The sequence below is a fragment of the Miscanthus floridulus genome, chromosome 17, assembly GCF_019320115.1.
Source record: "Miscanthus floridulus cultivar M001 chromosome 17, ASM1932011v1, whole genome shotgun sequence".
Lineage (NCBI taxonomy): Eukaryota > Viridiplantae > Streptophyta > Magnoliopsida > Poales > Poaceae > Miscanthus > Miscanthus floridulus.
This window is the reverse complement of record NC_089596.1, coordinates 33261824-33283482: the sequence shown is the minus strand read 5'-3', so window position 1 is coordinate 33283482 and position 21659 is coordinate 33261824.

The following is a 21659-nucleotide window of genomic DNA, read 5'->3' as shown; positions in this document are numbered from 1 at the left end:
TCTTCAGGGCGGGCAGACTGTTCTTGAACAGTATATCGATGGAGCTGCCACCGTCGATCAGTACTCTGTCGAACTAGACCTTGTTGATACAAGGATCGAGGACCAGGGGAAAATGTCCTGGCTCTAGTATTGCAGCCCATTGGTCCTTCCTGCTAAAAGAGATTTCACGGTGAGACCACGGAGGGAGCCAGGGATCGGCGAGGAGGTTATCGGGGTTGGCCACGTTCAAGCAAGCACGGGTGAGCAGCTTGCGTTCCTGCTTGGTCTCGATGGACACTTTGCCTCCAATGATGGTGTGCACGCGATCGGTTGGCTTGACGTACTTGTGACGAGGGTCTGCATCATCGTCATCGTTATCCTCGTTGCGCTGTTCCGCTGCATCGTTAGGCTTGTCGGATGTATTCGGAGCCTATTGACGCGTATAGATAGACTTGAGAACGCGGCAATTCTCCATGGTATGGTTTGACTTAGGATGGAGCTGGCAGGGCCCCTTCAATGCTTTGGCGTAGTCATCTTCGTAGTTACGACGCCCGCCACCCTTTTTAATGGTATTGACCTCACCGTCGTCTTCCCGAGCACGCTTGTTCCTGTAATCGTCATGGCGGTTACGCCGCTGATTATGTTTGTCGCGGTGGTCGCGGGAGTCGTTGCGCTGGTTGCGGCGGTCAAAACTATCGTTCCGACCACGGCTGCCGTGGTAGTCGTCGCGGTGTGAGGGGTGGTTGGAGCGTGGAACCCTTGCTGCTTCTTCAATAATTATCTTCTTGGCGTCATCGGCGTCCGCATATTTCTTAGCAGTGGATAGGAGCACTATGACCGATTTAGGTCTCTTCCTGAGGAGCTTGTCTCTTAAGGCATCGTGGAAGCGGAGGCCAGTGATGAAAGCCTCGATTGCCTCGTTGTTAGAGATTGGTGGGACCTTGATGCGCATCTCTGAGAAACGCCGGACGTACTCGCGCAGTGGCTCATCTTTCCGATCTCGGATCTGTTGCAGATCGTACTTGTTGCCCGGTTGTTCACAAGTAGCGATGAAATTGTTGTTGAAGGCTTGCTTAAGTTCCTGCCAAGAATCAAAGTAGTTCGCCGGCAAGCTGACCAGCCATTGATGACCTGCATGGCCAACAGCGACTGGGAAGTAGTTAGACATGATGTGCTCGTCAGCCATGGCTGATTTGCACGCGGTTTCATAGAGCATGACCCATAATTCGGGGTTTTCTTTGCCATCATACTTCTGAAGTTTCTTGAGCTTGAAATTCTTGGGCCATATGACTTGGTGAAGGTGTGGAGTAAACTGCTTCAAACCCGGTGGACCGTGGGCAGTGTCATACTCCATACGGCGATAGCTTTCATGGGATGCTCAATCATCGGCTCTCTGGTTGATGCGAGCGCGCAGATCGCGTCCACCGAGGTAATGGCGGAGATCGTTATTGCCATCGCGGCAATCTCGATTGCCATCTAGATTAGCCCTGCGACCGCGGTTATCGCGGCGATTGTCGCAGTTGTCTCGGTGATTGTCGTCCCGGACGTCATGACGGTTGTCCACCCGACGGCGGTTGTCATCCCGACCACCGTCATGGCCACCGTTTCCGCCTCGACGGTTGTCTGATGGGTCGTTGTTGCGCGAGCCACGTGGGTTAAGTGGCTGTGAGCGACTTGGAAGCTAGCGGCTGTGGCTTGACTCGACTGAGACGGATGGAGCCCGAACTTGATTTATGATCTCTGCGGTCTGGGCCATGGCAGCCGTCAGATAGGCTTGTATTTCCTCACGAACCGCTTGGGTTTCCAGGGTGTTGGGTAGCCATTGCATTGTTGCCATGGCGACGGCTACATTGGCACTTGGAGTCCTGAAGACCTGTTTGTCCCCCACCCTGTCGAAAGCATCATTGAGGTCGCGTGGCTAGACCCTTGCGCGTCGCACCTCCTGGTCTGCTTCGGCTTTGATTTGTCGGTGATTAAATCGGTCAATATTGCATGCTTCGCGCGCGGTCCTTTCTTGTTCCGTTTCGCCAACCATCGGTGGTTTGTCATTGCTGACAACATGGATCAAATCCCCTCGTCTTGGCGGGAAAGACGGGAATTGTGAAAACCCCGGGGCATGGTCTGGCAGATCCAGATCGTACTTGGTGCCGTCGTCTTCGTGATGCTAAAGCTCGGTGTGTACAGATGCTTTAGATGCGATGCTAGATGAGGAGCTAGAGCCACCCTCTTGGACTATGTGGACGGATCCTTCTTGATAATCTTCAGTTCGGATCATGTTGACGAAGTCGCGCGGCTTCGGCCGAGGTCGGTGCGTAAAACACAGATCCATGCGGCATTGTAGGTTATACGCGTAGCTGGAGGCAGCGTTTCGCAGGCCATAAGGCTGGACCTGGTGGTTCTTCGTTGAGGCTTCGTACTCAGAGAGCCGGAGACCCGTTGTGGAGGCTGGCTGGCGACGAGCGGAGCGCCCTTCAGGAGTAGATATGACCACGAGATCTGTACCAAGTCATGCAGGATGACTGGTCCAAGCTAGTCGGGTAGATCTATTGTGGGGTGCGGTTACCTACTCGTTAGGTTGACTTTGAATCATACTTACCAAAGCAAGGGTTTTAGCGAGTTTGGTGCTGACCCGATCGATGGAGTTGAGCAGGTCGGTGTTGTCGATCTGCTTCCCTTTGTAGCGGGGAAGTGGACGACGAGTGGTCGGCATGGCTGAAGATGATGCAGGCATGGTCGGAGCTAGATGTACCGTGGTCGGAGCCAGATCCATCGTGGTCGGAGCTAGACGTATCATGGTCGGAGCTGGATCCATCATGGTCGGAGCTGTACCCATTGTGGTCGAAGTCGTAGCCGATGTAGGTGAAGCAGTGGTTGGCGTAGACTGAATCCACGCCTCCTCCGTGGTCATGGCGATGAAGTCGTTGGAGACGGTAGTCCAGGTGATCTGGCCGATGGTGAACTTGAGGCCGTTCGGCGTTGCCATGGAGGCGGAGACGATGACCATCTTGTTTGCTTGGAGAGCAGTATGCACACCCCCTACCTGGCGCGCCACTGTCGATGAAATATGGTCAGCAGTCTACCTAGGGGTATGCCCAAGGTAGTAGATTGTCGGCAGACAGATGCGCAAGCCACAAACAAGACGGTGACACAAGATAGACATGAAGTTTTATCCAGGTTCGGCCGCCAAAAAGGCGTAACACCTACGTCCTGCGTCTGATTTGTATTGCTGTATGTCAATGAGAGATGTTTTTTTAGAGGGATCCCCTGCCCACCTTATATAGTCCGAGGGGCAGGGTTATAGATCTGGAAACTAATCCTAGTTAGTTACAATTGCCATATGTGGCCGGATAAGGATTCCTATTCTAACCGACCAGAATCCTGCTTGATCACCAAATCCGCCTTGACTCCTTGCGCAGGACTCCAACCAGGTTGGCTGGGCCGCGCGTCGTCTTTCGGATGGACCAGACCCATCGATCCGGGCCGGCCCAAGCTTAGCCATAAGGGTATAGGGGTTAATACCCCCATAGCTAGTCCCCGAGCACCATGTATTATGCTGCGACACGCCATTTCGACCTTCTTCGACAAGTTATGCTCGAGTCCTTGACATCTTCCAACCACCGTCGCCGCCGGAGAAATAGGTTGTCCGAAAAATGTATGGTGCTCTTAAGAAAAAGAAAAAGATTTCTGTCCTGGGAAGTGTGCCCACTTGTATTTCTGAAAAGAAATGTAAGTGCGTCTTGAAGCGTAGCATCTTTGATCATCAGAGGCATAGTGGTCGAAAAACAAACACATTCACCGGAAGGTGAAGTGTGCCCACTTAGTCCCCGAGCCTGGTAGTAGGTGAAGTAGGCACGTGGTGCTAGGGTCTAAAAAGAATTCCCAATTAAGTTGAGAACCCAATCGTCGTACAGGCGATACGAGATGCACCGGTGGGTGCATCGTACCGATGTAGTCCCCAAGCTTGCTGGAAGGCGAGGTATGAGCCTTGTAGCAAGGTCTAAGTGAGAAAAAAATATCCCAACTATATGCGAGTTGCCAGTCGCATGTAGTTGAGACGCAAAGTCCCTGAGCCGTGGCCGGAGAGTGGTCGAGGCAGTTCCCGAGCACAGGTCAAGGAGTGAGCGACGAAGTCCCCGAGCCGTGGTCGAAGAGTGATCGAGGCAGTCCCCGAGCATAGGTCAAGGAGCGAGCGACGAAGTCCCCAAGCCATGGTCGGAGATGTGATCGAGGCAGTCCCCGAGAACAGGTCGAGGAGCGAGCGACGAAGTCCCTGAGCCATGGTCGGAATTCCTACAATATAAATATGTAGAATGATAGTACATGATGTACAAAATAATAACTTATGGAGAAAAAATCAGCGGTGAAGAAACAACGCTCAGCAGTTATTTGCAAATGAGCATGATGTGATAAAGCAGTTGGTGCTTTGTAAACATCAGTGTTAATGTGAAGTTTGTGTTTATACTTAATATAAACTATCCGACTAGGTAGTATGTAGCTGAGTCTCCAGCCCTAGCTAGCCCGTTAACCGTAACGCGGGGCGCGGAGCCCATGCATGTGTAGGAAGAACAAAGCATCGCTAAGGAGCCACTGCCGACCACCCATAACGCAGAGGGCAGACGCTCATGCACGTGTAGGGAGGAGCCAGAGACAGGGCCATCTCTGGAGGCATCGAGCATCAACATGACTGGTCGAGGATTTGCATTAAGTATAGATGTATGTTATCTTTAAGATGGTATACTTGGACAAGCGTTATTTGAAGAATAATCATGACGAGGACGTTGTGGAGAAATGTCGTAATGAAAATTGTGTTAAGTATAAATATTAGAAGTGTACATATCTTTGGATAGAAATCTGGTCGGTGGTGATGAAGTTGTCTGGTTCTTGAGCTTTTCAGCCTGTTCTAACGATGGTCGTAGTTGTCATAGCACCGTTCTTCGTGGCGATCATCATTGCAATGTGGTCTGGTGGTCGAGGTGGTTGGAGCTCGGCAGAGCCGCTCGGGACGTGGTCTAGTGGTCAGAGTGGTCGGGGCTACTCGAGACGTGGTCGACATGGTCTGGTGGTCGGAGCTCAGCTGGTCGATGTGGTCTGGTGGTCCGAGCTCGGCTGGTCGACGTGGTCTGGTGGTCTGAGCTCGGATGGTCAACGTGGTCTGGTGGTCGGGGTGGTCCGTGGTCGACGTGGTCACCGAAGGACGCCGTCGCGATCAGTCGAGTTGTTATTGACATGTTGAAGAAGAAAATCCCATCTGATTCGTCGGAAGATCGGCACGCACAACCCCTAAAGGGGTCCCCTACCTGGCGCACCACTATCGAAGAAATATGGTCGGCAGTCTACCTAGGGGTATGCCCAAGGTAGTAGATTGTCGGCAGACAGATGCGCAAGCCACAAACAAGATGTTGACGCAAGACAGACACGAAGTTTTATCCAGGTTCGGCCACCAAAAAGGCGTAACACCTACGTCCTGCGTCTGATTTGTATTGCTGTATGTCAATGAGAGATGGGATTTTACATCAACCTAAAAAACATAATAATGATTATGCTCATGAATGCATAATAATGATTATGTTTCAATTCTATATTTCATGTCATGCTTATGAATGCATAATAATGATTATGCTCATGATTTACAAAATGTTAATGCATGCTTAACACTGAGGTGTTATAGCCCTCCCCCCTTATAAGAATCTCATCCCGAGATTTTGAGTTACGAACCATTTGTTATAAAAATCCTTATAAGCATTTTGCAGATATTCTCTTGTTTCCCACATCGCATCACCATCATCGTGATGACTCCACTGTATTTTATATGTTCTCACCACTTTATTCTGAGTGACTCGGTCCTTAGTGTCCAAAACTCGAACCGGTTGCTCACGGTATTCCAAGTCTGATTTGATCCAAATACCCTGAGGTTCTATTCTCTCTTCCAGAACACGCAAGCACTTCTTCAACTGTGATACATGGAAGACTGGAAAGATCGAACCCATCGCTTCTGGTAACTGTAACTTATAAGCCATGGGACCCTTCTTCTCTATGATCTTGTACGGTCCTACAAACCTAGGAGCAAGTTTCTTCTTGATTCCAAACCGTTTCTTCTTCATTGGGGTAACTTTCAAATAGACATAGTCACCAACTTGAAATTCTAGCGGTCTCCTTCTCTTATCTGCATAACTCTTCTGGCGTGACTGTGCCGCTTTCATGTTTTGTTGGATAATACGGACCTTTTTCTCAGCCTCGTCAACAAAGTCGATTCCGTAAAACCTTCTCTCTCTAGGCTCAACCCAATTCAACGGTGTCCTACATTTCCTGCCATACAATGCTTCAAATGGAGCCATCCTGATACTCTCTTGGTAACTGTTGTTGTAAGTGAACTCTGCCAAAGGTAACCATGATTCCCATGAACTCTTAGACAATAATACACACGCTCTAAGCATATCTTCAAGAACAGCATTAACTCGCTCTATCTGCCCATCTATCTGTGGGTGGTAAGCTGTACTACGAACCAAGCTAGTACCCAAACCTTTATGAAGATGCTCCCAAAAATGAGCGGTAAACTGTGACCCATGGTTAGACACGATAGTCTTTGGTATACCATGTAATCAGACAATCTCTGCAATGTACTTCTCAGCATACTGAGGGGGTCGAAAAGCGTTCTTGACTGGTAAAAAGTGAGCTGATTTGGTAAGGCAATCTACAACCACCCAAATCAAATCATTCCCCTTTGGTGTGGTGGGAAGACCAGTGATAAAATCCATACTTATATCATCCTATTTCCAATCTAGTATTAACAAAGGTTGCAACATTCCTATGGGTCTCATGTGAAGAGCTTTCACTCTACAACACATGTCGCAACGAGCAACATACGCTGCAATCTCCTTCATCTTCGTCCACCAATAACGAGGTCTCAATTCTTGGTACATTTTGCTACTTCCAGGATGGATAGACAACTTAGAGTGATGAGCTTCATCCATCAATTTATTCTTGAGCTCTCGATCTTTAGGTACAACCAGACGGTCCTTAAACCATAACACTCCTTATTCATCCACTCTAAAGTGCTTGGTCGGTTCTTTCTTCATTTTCTCCTTGATATGGAATATTCCCTTATCTATTTTCTGACCCTCAATGATCTTGCTCTCCAAGGTACAACTAACCTAGATATTATGCAACACAGCAGGATGCAACAAATTGAACCCATCTTCAAACAATGATTGCATAGCAAGAGAATGTGACTTCCTACTTAAGGCATCTACTACTACATTTGCCTTTCCCGGATGATAGTGCACATTCAGATTATAATCCTTTATCAGCTCTAACCATCTTCTCTGTCGCATATTTAACTTAGACTGAGTAAATATGTACTTGAGACTCTTATGATCTGTAAAGATATTGCACACATTCCCAAGCAAGTAGTGTCTCCAAATCTTTAGAGCATGCACAACGGCCACAAGCTCTAAATCATGCATAGGATAGTTAACCTCATGCTTCCTCAACAGACATGAGGCATAAGCAATGACCCTTCCATCTTGCATTAGAACACATCCTAAACCATTCTTTGATGCATCACAAAACACATCAAACAGATTCTCTATATCCGGTTGTGCCAGAATAGGAGCAGTGGTTAGCAAATTCCGCAAGGTGCAGAAAGCTGCCTCACACTCCTCTGTCCAAATAAACTTATGATCCTTCTGTAGCAAACTTGTCATTGGCTTGGCAATCTTCAAGAAGTCCGGTATAAAACGACGATAGTAACCGGCTAATCCAAGAAAATTCCGAACCTCATGAACTGTGCTTGGTGCCTTCCAATCCATAACCTCTTGTACCTTACTAGGATCCACTAAGATTCCATTCTCAGATAACACATGACCGAGAAAAGGAACTGTCTTCAGCCAGAACTCACATTTACTAAACTTAGCATATAGCTGGTGATCTTTGAGTCTAGTCAAGACAATTCTTAGATGCTCTGCATGATCCTGTTCGTTCTCTGAGTATACTAGAATGTCATCAATGAACACAATCATGAACTTATCCAACTCCAGCATAAAGACCAAATTCATCAGATACATAAAGTATGCAGGAGCATTTGTCAAACCAAAGGACATGACAAGATACTCGTACAAACCATATCTGGTGGAGAACACGGTCTTGGGTATATCTTGTGGTCTAATCTTGATCTAATGGTACCCTGATCTCAAATCTATCTTGGAGAACACCTTGGCTTTTGACAATTGAGCAAACAAGATATCAATCTGAGGTAGAGGATACTTGTTTTTAATTGTCACCGCATTCAGTGGCCGGTAGTCCACGCACATCCACAAGGAGTTATCCTTCTTCTTCTTCATGAACAGTGCGGGACATCCCCATTCCGATGAACTTGGATGAATTAAACCCTTAGTCAATAGATCTTGGAGTTGTTTCTTCAACTCGGCTAATTCATTTGGAGGCATCTGATAAGGCCTTCTTGAGATTGGTGGTGTTCTAGGGATTAACTCAATGGCAAACTCAACATCTCGGTCCGGTGGAAGACCAGGTAACTCATCTGGAAACACATCCGGAAACTCACACACTACTGGAATCTTGGCTAGAAGAGTAGTTTGGACTGTACAAGTTGTACTGGCCAGATCTATTCTCTGAGGTAAGGTTACTTGAAATGTACCTTCTCCAATAGGTTCCTTGAGAGAAATGCTTCTTCCTCCAACATCAATTACTACTCCCATCTTATTCGTCCAGTTCATTCCCATAATCACATCCAGAACTAGCCCTGGCATAACTATCAAGTTAAGCTTATACTGCCTACCTGCTATACTCAGGGTTACCCCCTGGATTATTTGATTAGTTAATAGATCAGCCCCAGCTAAACTTATCCGATAAGCACATTCCAATTCAACTATCTTTTGTTCATAGTTTCTTGCAAATGCTTGACTTATGAATAAATGAGATGATCCAGAATCAAACAAAACGACTACAGGATGATTGTTGATAGAAAACATACCGGCTATCATGGGCTCTCCTTCCAGGATGTCATCAATGGTGGTGTGGTGCACACGAGCTTGATATTGATTCTGCTACTTCTTGGGATATGGGCAAAACTTCACAAAGTGCCCAGGTTGATTGCAGTTGAAACACGGTCCTCTTACTTGAGTAGCAGCTCTAGATGAACTGCCTTGTCTGGTCTTAGCTTGTGGCATCGCCATCTTGAATGGCTTCTGATTCCTCTGAGGTTGCTAGGCATTCTAATTCCTCCGCTGGGGTGGCCTGAACCTTACACCAGGGGTAGGCGGATGATACATAGAACGATTTGCCATCAGGGCCCTTGGCTAGGACGGACCTGACTCAAAAGCCCTCTTATGAGTCTTGGATGTAGCATATACATTGTTGTTCTTTTCTTGCTTTAAGCAGTCACTAACAAAGTCATTGAAACCAATTCTCATGTTGGTACCCACGTGCTTCATCATCTTGGGATTCAGACCTCTCTTGAAACTAGTGATCTTTTTGGCATCGGTATTCACCATGTCAGAGGCATAGTGACTTAGATTGTTGAATGCATGTAGATACTGTGTCATAGTCTTGGTGCCTTGATTCAGTGCTAGAAATTCTCCAAACTTCATTTCTATCAAACCAGGTGGAATGTAAACTCCACAAAAAGCCTCAATGAATTCTCTCTAAATAATGTGGGCATTGGGGGGAAAGTGGTGCGGTGGTGCTTCCACCACATTCCTACAGGGCCTTGTAGCTAATGAGTTGCATACTCCATCTTCAACACTTTTGTCATCCTTAGAACATGAAACTTATCTTCCATGGTGTTTATCCACTCTTCTGCATCCAATGGCTCTACCGCTTCTTTGAAAACTGGTGGTCTGGTGTCCATAAAGTCCTTGAAATTGCTATACTGATTCGCTTCATGTCCACCTGGGTTTAACCCATGGTGGGTGTTGTCAGCAATGTGGCACAATGCAGTTTCCATGTTTTGCTGCATGCCCTCCATGTTGCGTTGACTTCCAAGGAACTATGCGAAGAACTGTTTCGCGGTGTACGGTGGAGGAGGAGGTGGTGGTGGTGGATCACGGTTCTCATTCCCAGGGGCACCACCACCTACCTCAGTAGCGTCATACATGGTACGACGAATGTTTGGCATCTGCATATTTCAGCAACAGTAATTATTAGGCGATGTTGTAGAAATTGTAGGTGAATGAAAAATTATGCCGTACTGAATTCACTGGAGAGAATAAATTCATACAATAAAACAGGGGCACAATAAGTCATTCCAATTAACACAACATCACTAATTAGATTACTTAAGTGCACACATCACGTCCATTCCAACCAAATTGCCAGCATACATACACTGGACTTTTGACGTTTAGATATCGCCACAAACACATCCAAGTTTTCCAACATTACATCAAGGTCTTAGTCTTTCTACTCATTATTACATTCTAGACATGCCAACCATGCAAAAGGTCATCGCAACCGAAACCCTAGTAGCTAGCGCAACAACTACTAGCCTACTCATCGTGGTCGTTGTCTAAGTCGGAGATGTCGACATTGTCACCATCCACATCATCATTATCATCATCAGCTGGTGCCTCAGGCTCTTTGGGATCCTTGTCCTCATCTAGATCCATCTCTGCTGCTCTAGGAGGAACATAAGGGTGGAGCTAGTTATTCAGCTAATGAACCTCCTCATGTAGGTTGTCATTGTACTCTTCTGCATTGGCCAGCTACTGCTCCAGCTAAACCTGTCGAGCTCTCAGAACATCTTCTATAGACCATGCTTCATTCCTCTGGTGGAGCACATGGATCAACATGCACTCAGCGTTCCTATTAGTGGTAGTCAAACGCTCAGCCTGCTCTCTCAGTGCACGTATGTCTCCCTCATAGACTCTAGTCCTCTAGGTCGCCTGATCCCTCTGACGAATCAACTGAGCCATCTCTGCATTGAGCCTCTCAATCCCAGCGTCGTGATCCCTCTGAAGCTGACGTCGGTCATCGCAGCCCTAACCAAGAGCACCAGACACACATCTCAGGCTACCTTCTACTCCATCGAAAGCCTTCATCACTGTGAACATGGCGCTCATAGCAGGGTTATCACTGTTCTGTCCTTCTACTGCACCAATCTCCAGAGATCTTCCTCTTGCTTGCTGCCACAAGTCAGTGGAGGGGTTACTCCTCGGAAAGACTCCAACTATAGCGGCTGCCAACTCCTGAGGAAAATGATCCATGATATCCCTCAGTATCCCAAAGGCTGCCCTGTTAGCTGCTTCTTCAGCGGTCCTACCAGTTGACTCATAGCGCCAACCAGTCCACTTAGAACTGTCACCTCGAGGACGAACAATGGCCTCCACAGTAACCAATAGACCTTCCCCCAACTGCTCATTTGTCCATAAATAGCGGGGCTCCATTCCATTAGGATAGCCTACATAGCTAAGCACTCTCCACAAGAGTGTAGGCATCCCAAACTCTCCAAGAAATGTGTGCTGCTGACGAGTACGTGGAGCAAGCTAATCGCGGGAAGCTCTGCCTCCGGTGGACTTGCGAGCGGTCTGCTTTGTGCGTGCCATCTATTGTTAAGTTGTCATTTTATCAAAATGAGATAATCAACTTATAAGGGGAGGAACAATGCCATGAATGATATGTAACAACATGATGCATGCACGTTCCGTACGTTCTCACAAACTTAGGAAAAATAAAAATTGCTAGCGGCATAGACGGTGGCATACAACGGTCTCTCATAAACGTAGCTAATACGTACTACACGATAGCACTGTTATGTACCTACAAAAGATCCACTTCAGCCCAAACCCTGACAGTATGAAAAATATGCACGAAAGTAGTAAAGTAATCTACTCGCTCTACACGCATCCCCAGATACGCGTACAATGGTAGCAACTACCCAAACCATCATCCTATTGACGGCATCGTCACCACAGGACGGAATTCCCCACACATTGGATACCTTCATACAAACACGCGTATGGCATGTAAATAATCCGGCATCATATAAGCACTTCCCTAGATCGACAGTGTATCCGATCATGCTCTCACAACTCTCACTTACCGAGGCGTAGAGGCAATGGATCCATATATTACCACTCAAGTGAATGACACTCATACAATAGCACGCCGTATGAGCAACAAAATAGAAATATGATGCAAAGACCCCCAAGTCATTACTTAAATAAGCCACCTAGAGTCCTTAACTAGGCAAACAGGATATGACCATTGGCACACTATTAAGTTTTAAAACTCAGTTTTAAACACAATTTTGGTTTCAAATACTCATGGGAACAGTAACCTGCTAAACCTTGCTCTGATGCTAGCTGTAGCAGAACCAACCAATTATATGAGATTAAGTAAGGAAATCTTCCACCGAAGCAGATAATTTAGCAAACTTAAGCCCGTATAACCCAGTAGTCCGTGAAACCACGAAGGATTTCAAACCAATCGACATACAAACCAAGATCGTACAAGTTTAGCAATCACCGTCCCCTATTACATAAAGTTCGCAATGACAATTGGATACATCAGAGTTTAGAACATAAAGTTATTACAACCCAAGTTCAAACTGTAATAGCAGAAACAAATAGTTTTAAAGCCACACACACACTTTTGGTTTAGATACAGTGCCAGTAGGTAGTCATCTCCAACAAACGCATCAGATGAGAGATACGGAGTGACCATTGCCCTTGGTCCTAGTTGTCGCCCATCGCCGGGTACAGGCAGTTAATGCAATAGCCGTAGTACATTTGGCCATCTGCAACAACAATGGGAACAACGCCCTGAGTACGAGAAGGTACTCAGCTAGACTTACCCGTCTTAAACCAAAATAATACGACACCAAGGATTATGCAAGGCTTTCTTTAGTGGGCTAGCTGACTTGTTTGCGAAAAGCATACGCTATCATAAAAAACCATTTTAAGTACTTTGCATCATCTTTATTATGACATATCCATCTAGGTAAGCACCTATACTATAGCAATCACTTGATTAACCAATAACATCTAGTTACCAACTTAGATTTAGCATATCCCATACCATCCAGATAACCATCAGTGTTTCATCATAATTACTATGATGTTGTAGCTCAAGTCAAGTGCTCACTATCTAGGAGCGATGGTAATTCGAATCGATTCCTAACCAGCTAGTGATTTATTCCTCACATAAACCACACTCACCGATCAAGTGAGCTATAGATCACTATTGACACTTTCCAAGTAGCCGCGGGATAACAGTCATGGACCGCACTACCTAGGGACCACCCGACAGCCAGGACGCACCTTGGGCTCACTCTTCGCGTCGCCGTCATACCCCCTTCAGCACCAGTCTGCCAATCCTAGTTTATCCCGGCTCAAATAGTGTCACTAGCTTCGCGGTCGAAAGGTACTTTATTTGGCCAGCTAAATGTGAGGCATACGTTCAACATGACAAGAGGGACGAGCAACGATCAGTCCTTAATCGACACAGACGGAAAACTAACAGCACCCTAGAACCCTGCCTGGTTGCCTCCAACTTTTCTGTCCGGTCTCCAATTATCCATCACACATGGTTAGTTCCAGGATATCATTCTTTCCATAGCTAAATTCTCCCAGTAACCACCTATAAATGTAGGTGACCAAAAATCACCTATCGCTACTGGTCTTAGCAAGGCTAAGCAGTTATTCGATCCCGACCTAACAGGGTAAAAAGTTAATAAGGTAGGCAAGGATAGTAATAAATGCATCAACGGTTTCAATCAACTCCTATAACTTAATGCAACAATATAAAAACTCATATATAGAAAGAATTGCTTTTATAAAGTAGGAGATTTAAAATGCTCCGGGGCTTGCCTCGTTTGAATGAACTAGGCTGATGATCCACGCACTCGGGCAAGTCCTCTCCTTGCTCCTCTTTCTCTGGCACCTCCTGTGTCTGGATTTCTTGTGGATCTGTCTCGGTCTGCTCTTCCTGAACTGCTACTAACAACTCCTCCTGCGATCCTGTATGATGCAGATGTATAAGTGCTCATGCATAGGTGCATCGGAGAGATGACATGTAATGATAATGATGCATGGAATGTAGATGAACATGTTTAACTTTATGGGACATAGTAGAAGTAAAGCTCTTCTACAAGGTAGCCAACATCATCCAAGAACATGTACTACTATACTACTACTACAACCACTGTACTAACATGCCAAGTCACCACAGCAAGCTAAGATGCTTCAAAGATACACCAAAGCAAACATTATTAACTAAACATGCATTAAAAAGGTTAATTAAACCCTAATTGAAACTAGGTTTGAACAGCAACACCTATTTTGGTAGCACAGAAAAATCTGAGAAAATTACAGTAGGATTGTACTACTCTAAGTAGACTACCATAAAATTCTCATGGCATTTGGATAAGTAAAATAGCCTACACAAAAATGACAAGCTATGGCATAAATATGAGCATGAAAATACTTTGTATTATGAAAAGTATCAAACAATAGATTTAATATTTTTCCTATGTTCTACACAGTAAACAATCACTGCACAAAAATTATCATACACATGTTTTATACAATTTTTGCTCTCTATTAAAATAACAAAATTCATCAATTAAACGCACTTGAACTACACATCAATATTTCTCTATAGAACACGCATGACATATATTTTTCCTACAAAGTACATCACTAAAGGAGATTAACAAAACTAGAACCATATTTTTCTGATGTATATTCTATTTATTAGACATTTTCTAAGAAATCAGCATTTATTTAATTTAAATAATGCTACATAGAAAAGTATCACAAATTTGACATGCAATATTTTTAACAGATAGATCTAGTCACAAGAAACCTAGCAAAACTTATTTCAACAAATTTGGAGCTATTTTGTGCAAGTTATGAATTTTTGGAAACATTTAACATTTTCTAGAAAATCATTTCCTAAATCCTATTAGAAAAAACAAGCCGATGAAAACGCTGGGTGCACCCGGTGCAATGCACCCTGGTCTGCGCCTGAGGCACTGACGAGCGAGCCCCCATGGGTCAACCGGCCCCACCTGCCAGCCACACGCTGCAGGGCAGGCGGTGCTGACCGGCGCGAACTCGCCGTCGGCGAGGTGGCCGGCGATGAGGTCACCACCATCGTGACCACCGTGCCAAGGCGGACACGGCAGTACAAGCGGCAGGGCCAGAGGAGCTCGAGAGCGAGCTGACCGGCGGCCATGGCGGTGCGGTGGCGTGGCTCGTCGGCGGTACGCTGACTCCAGCCACGGCGAGGCCCGGTGAGGTGCACGTGAGCAAGACGAGGTCATGGTGGACCTAAAGCGCGAGAAAGGGAGGAGGGAGAGGAAGCGGAGCGGGGCTGTCCGCGCGGAGCCAAGCTCCGGCGAGCAGGAGCTCACTCCGGTGAGCGATTCACGGCTGGTGAAAGCTTACCAAGATGAACTGACGCGAGCACAGGGTGCGCGAGGTGGAGGCTGAGCTTAGGGCAAAATGGAGCAGTCGACGGTGAGCTGGGGTGGCCGGGCGAGCCAACTCTGGTGAGGCGCAGCGCGCGGTGGCGGAGCTCGCTGCACACGCGCGAGCTGCGGCTGTTGTCTGGGCGATGGAGAAGCGAAGAGAGGGAGGGAATGGTGGAGTGAGGCTCGGACAGGGGTCTTGAAGGCGGGGTGGGGCCGGTCTGAACGGGGCAGGCCGGCGGTCCCACGCGGCGATCTCGTCGACGCATGGCAGCCACGTGGCTAGCGCGTCCTGGTGCGGTCGGAGTGCGGGCATGGGCGAGCGGGAGGCCCGGCGTGGGCCTGGGCCGGCAAAGCGGCGCTAGGCCAAACGTGGGGTGGGAGCGCGAGCGCGGGCGCTGCTGGCCGGATTGCGCGAGCAGGCCAGAAGCGGAGCGACGGCCCAATAAGGTGAAAATGTGATTTTTTTCCTTTTTATTTTCTTCTCCAAAATCATTCAAATGAAATTTTGAACCTTTTCAAAGCAATTTCAAAAGTTGGACCTAAAATAAAAGTTGTTTAGAAATTTAAACTCTACAACTTTGTCAAAAGGTGCAAGGTCTAACTCCAAACATATTTTGAACTATATATTTAAAGTTAATTTAAATCAAAAACCCTATTTTAGAAGATTTTTTTACAAGCAAAATTTGAGAAAACTTTGAATATACACCTTGCTCCAAATTGCATCCTAATTACTTCTAAGTGGTCTAAGTGATCAACCAAGGTACACACATGGCAAAACAACATAGCATCCAATCTATTAAAACAAAACTATGCAACATACATGTTTCATTAGTATGTTTCAATTCTATATTTCATGTCATGCTTATGAATGCATAATAATGATTATGGTCATGGTTTGCAAAATATTAATGCATGCTTAACACCGAGGTGTTACAGAAGCCCAACAGCCAATAGAGTCAATAGGTCATTGAAGCTCCTATCGGACTAGGCATACTTAGCCTTCAAGATCAGCATGTCTAGCACAAAACGTAGCAACGACCACCTTTTCTCACAACCCTTTTCCTCCGGGTACAAGCATTCTTCCCTTGCCTTCCGCACCATCTCCAAGTTATCTAGCCCTTCCAATAGTAATTCTTGTTCTACGTGGCGCAACATGTCGTCCAGGAAGTCTTCTTCTACATTTTCTTCGTTGTCTTCACCATCATCCTCCCCATCACAGCCTTCTCCGGGACCATAGCCTTTGCCACCACCACCACCACGAGCGTCATCTCCTAGACCGCCATGCATCATGATAAGATGGGCATCGTCATCTTCCCTTACTTCTGATGCATTTGTTCATCTCTCACCATGATCATCATCTTCTCCACCACCACAGCCTTCCATGTTGCCTGCTTTTGTTCGTCTCTCACCATGATGATCCCAAATCTCGTAGTTCTCGATGAAAACCCTTCTTACCAAGTATGATCTTATCATATTTGGATCTACGCATACTATACGGTTCCGACAATCAACATATGGACAATATATATCATTTATCTACTTAATCAAAGCGTGCCTTTTAGCCGCTTCAATAAAACCATTCACATCTTGTATGTAGGAAGCTCCATGTCTTCTTTTCGTGTACATCCATGACCTGCCCATATGTGCCCTTCAGAAATAAAAGGTATATTTACATAAAGGTATTATTTGCATATAAATGTTGAAGCAATTTATGTCTATTTTACTATACAAATATTACATTATTCTAGACCTAAAGCTGAAAAAATGATAAAGTAAATATAGAAATTAACTAGAGTTCATGTGAGCCAAAGTAAGCTAGGCAAAAATTAGTCTAAATTGCTAGGAAAAATAAAAAAACTCTAACATCATGCATGTCTCTCTCTAGATCTCTAAGTGAAAAAATGAACATGAGAATTTTGAAAAGAGTTTAGGGATGCCACTATCTCACCTTTTAAACCCAACTCCTTCAATAGTTCAAAGGACAAAACCTCCCTCTTCTATTTTTGCTATTTCTCGCCCTCCAAGTGAGCTAAAGGTGCTCATCATGCAGACTGTTCCGAGGAGGAAGAAGGGGTATTTGGGAGGGGGCATTTTTAGAGGCGGTTGACTAAAGAGAGCTGCCTCTATTAACTCATTTGTAGGGACAATTTTCTTAAGGAACCATCTTTAAAAATAGGCTACTTTTAGAGGTGGTTTTGTAAAAACGTCCACCTCTAAAGATTTATTTTTAGGGGCGGCTCTCTTAACACAACCGCCACTGAAAATGGATGTCTATTTGAGACGACTTTCTTAATAGAACCGCCCCTGAAGAAGGATCTTCAGATGTGGTCACTTAGCTACAGTGCTCACCGGCGCGGTTAGAGGCGGCGTGCTAGTTGAACCGTCTCTGATAAAAAAGAATGATGTCGCTAAAAATGATTTCTGTAGTAGTGTACCAACCACAAACTCCCATTGTTCTTCGTTTCCGACTAGAAGCATACCCGTTCGTCTTGGAACCCAAGTCTACTGGTGGCCCAGACTTGACAAGTAGGGAGGAACCAAGCAAAGCCATATCCATCATCGCATCGATTGAAGAACGGCAGAAGAGAAGAAATTGATTGACGAGAAGGATTGGAATGAAGGGCAGCTATACATAGCGATGATCGTTGTACGTTGTTCATGGGGATCCAGCAGGAGCAGGTGGCCGTGGGGGTGAATAAGCGTCGTCATCCATCGCGCGAGCATGACGAGGACCATCACCTAGGCGCCAACGATAATCATCATCAGAAGAAGGTCCGCCAGACAACGATGCTCCTTAGTGAAATTTTTGTATTTTGGTCCCTTTTGAAAATATTTTTTACAAAAAGACCTATGCCAAAACATTTGCTGAAAATAGACCATTTTAGGCGTCTTAGAACATGACGCCAAGGTATGAGGGTCGGCGTCGACTGACACGACACCGAGGTCTTGCCACGTCATGGACGACCCCGGTCGACAGCGACATGGTGGTGCATGGGGTCCGACACGTCGGCGTTGTGTCAGCCAACGCCACAGGCCCAACCTCGGCGCGGTGGGACTACACACCGAGCTATTGGCACCATCCGGCGTGTGGCCTAGGTGGCCCAACAACGCTTTGTGGCCCAATAGCTCAGCACAGGGTCACTTAACGCCGAGCCACCAGACTCAGCGTAGCCCGACTCAACACCGAGGTCTAGACTCTTGAAGCCACACCGTGGCCCCCTTCTTCTTCCTCCCTCCATTCTGAAAGTGTCGGCTCTCTGTTCATCTCCCCCCACGGCCCCCACGAAACCCTAACCCCCAAATGCGACCCTAGGTGCCCGGATCTCATCTCCCAAAGCTTCCTCGAGGTAATGGTCCCTCCCCTCCTCCAATCTATCCGCATAGATGTGCTTGCATTGTCTCTAATCATGTGGAATCATGGGTGTATGGTGTTTTAGTATATGTGTATTTGCATTTGCAAAATGTATGGCTTAGGTTGATTAAGTGCATTGCTGTTTAACTATTTTATGTGCTGAACATGTTAGGTTAGTTTGGTTTCTAGTTATTTTGGTCATTAGGGTTCTTTGTTTATTGTAGGTGTCATTAGGGTTAGTTATTTGTTGGTCATTAGGGTTAGTATGTATTTTAGTTATTTGTTGGTCATTAGATTTCAATTTTTTATGACTAGAAATGATTATGTTGTTGGGGTTGAAAAAGATGAAATGATATATTTTAGTTTCTACTTATTGGATTGAAACTCGCATGATATATTGATATGTGACACTACTTGTTGTGTGATGGCTGTAGATGGATAAATTAGTGAGGTTGTGTCATGGAGGCCGTATTGTTAGAACAAGAGATGATAGTTTGGAATTTTCGGACATGTGTGAGGAGTTGTTGATTTTTTCTGAAACACCATCTTTGACCCAGTTAGTGGAGCGAGTGAAGGTTAAGTTAGGCTAGAATGAAGGAGACGTGCATGTTCAGTTTGAAGGTGTCATAGATGTTGGGTCGTCGAAGGGTCCTCGGATCAAGCGGTTGCTCAAAATTACAAGCGAGTCTGAATGGAATGATTACAAGGAAGTTGTATTGGCCTCAGAAGTGCGATCTTTGGATTTAGTAGTAAGTAAGGAGTCCAGCTTAGGAAATGATAACTTCGAAGCATGCCCATCTTCCCCCGCTCACATAGGTTATGGTCCTTTGTCTAAAGAAGAAATACTTGTCACACAACTAGGCTACAGTGGTGATGAAGTGTTTGGATCGCTTGAGCGTGATGGAGGTTGGTTTGAGGGCGGTGGAGATGAGGAGGAGAATGCGGTTGCCGATGGTGAGGGCAATCATGATAGTGATGAAGAGGATGATGATTATGTAATTGGTGATGCAGAAGAAGGTTTGAACGACGCTAGCGGAGACTTTTCTATTGAGGATGAGCTTAGCAACGAAGATGATCTTAGTGGTGAAGAAGACTTTGGTGATGCTAGGGCTACGAACCGTTTTGACATGGAGATAGCTGGAGATGATGAATCCTTCGTAGAGGAGATAGCCGAAGACTCTGATGACGATTGCCCTGTTGGTCGTCTCAATTTTAGGGAAATAGAGATATTGTCTAGGGTCTTGCCTTGGAGAGATCCACTAGTTGGTGATTTCGAGGACCTTAGTCATGGTCACAGGGCAGTAGCTGATGGTGGGCCAAGTGATACAACAGTGCCTGATGTTAGCGGTTGCCTCATCATACGGAAGGGCATATTGTTTGCTACCATGGATGAGTTGAAAACATGGTTGCAAGAGTACTCCATTGTACACAACTGACCTTTTAGGGTCATTAATTCATTCAAGGAGAAGAGGTACACTGTTGCTTGTGAAGAACAATAGTGTGGTTGGAGAGTATGTGCTAGGAAGACGAAGGCAGGCAAATGGAAGATTACCTCAATGAAGCAACCACATGTTTGTGCCACTGCTGAGGCAGAAGAGAACCATCTACAGCTCAATTCTAGGTTCATTGCAAGGCAGTTATGCCCCGTGGTGAAGCATATGCCAACCATTACGGTGTCCGCGTTGGTTGAGATCATCTTCCAACGGTACAATTACTATGTCAAGTATGGAAAAGCATGGAGGGCAAAGCAGCATGCACTGAAAATAATATTTGGAAATTGGGAAGAAGCTTATGAGCGCCTCCCTGTAATGTTGAACGCAATGAGGGCTATAAATCCTAGGATGCACTTCGAGTATTTACCTAAGGAGGGTGAAACAAGGAATGGTAGCCAAGTATTTGGAAGGGCCTTTTGGGCGTTCGGGCAGAGCATCGAAGCATTCAAGCATTGCAGGCCACCTTTCTTATAGGGAAATTTGAAGGCACAATGCTTGTTTGTATTGGGACAGATGCAGAAGACCAGCTTGTGCCATTGGCCTTTGCGATTGTTCGGAAGGAGGACACGGATAGTTGGTGTTGGTTTCTCAGGCTAGTAAGACAAGTGGTAATTGGTCTAGGACATGATGTTTGTGTGTTATCCGATAGGCATGCTGGAATTCTGAATGCTATAGAACAAGAGATTCCTGGTTATGGCCAAATACATCACCGGTGGTGCACCAGACACCTTGCTCAGAATCTTATAAGGCATGATCACACAAAGGACAACTTCAAATTATTTGAGGAGGTTTGCAGGCAGCAAGAGGTTCAATTATTCAAAGACAAGCTAGATGCCCTGAAGTTAGCCACAAATGTTGATGGCAGGCAATTCTTGAGCGAGTTGATGGCATCGAAGGATAAGTGGTCACTTGCATATGACACCGGAGGTTGGAGATGGGGCTTCATGACTAGTAACATGGCAGAGATGTTCAATAGCCTTCTAAGAGGTTGTCATGATCTGTCTGTGACTGCTATTGCCTCATTCACCTTCTACAAGTTGAATGCTTGGTTCATTTCGAGGAAGAAGCATACGAGGTCTCTATGGACAACAGGCAAAGCTTGGCCACTTTTAGCATCTCAGGAACTAGCTTTCTCAAAGAAAAAGTCTAAACGATAGAACGATTCATGTTTTGATTCGATCAACCATGGATATGAGATTCTAGAGGGTGGTGGAACTAACATTGGTGGTGAAGACCGAGGTGCTCGAAAACATAAAGTAGTGATCAATGAGAACAAGTGTACATGTGGAAAACCGACCATATACCATAGGCCTTGCTCCCACATGATTATAGCCTATCGCCTTAGACGTGTTGACGCTGAGGTCCCTCCCCGTATGGCCGCGGAGTTCTCTTTGAGGAACCTAAT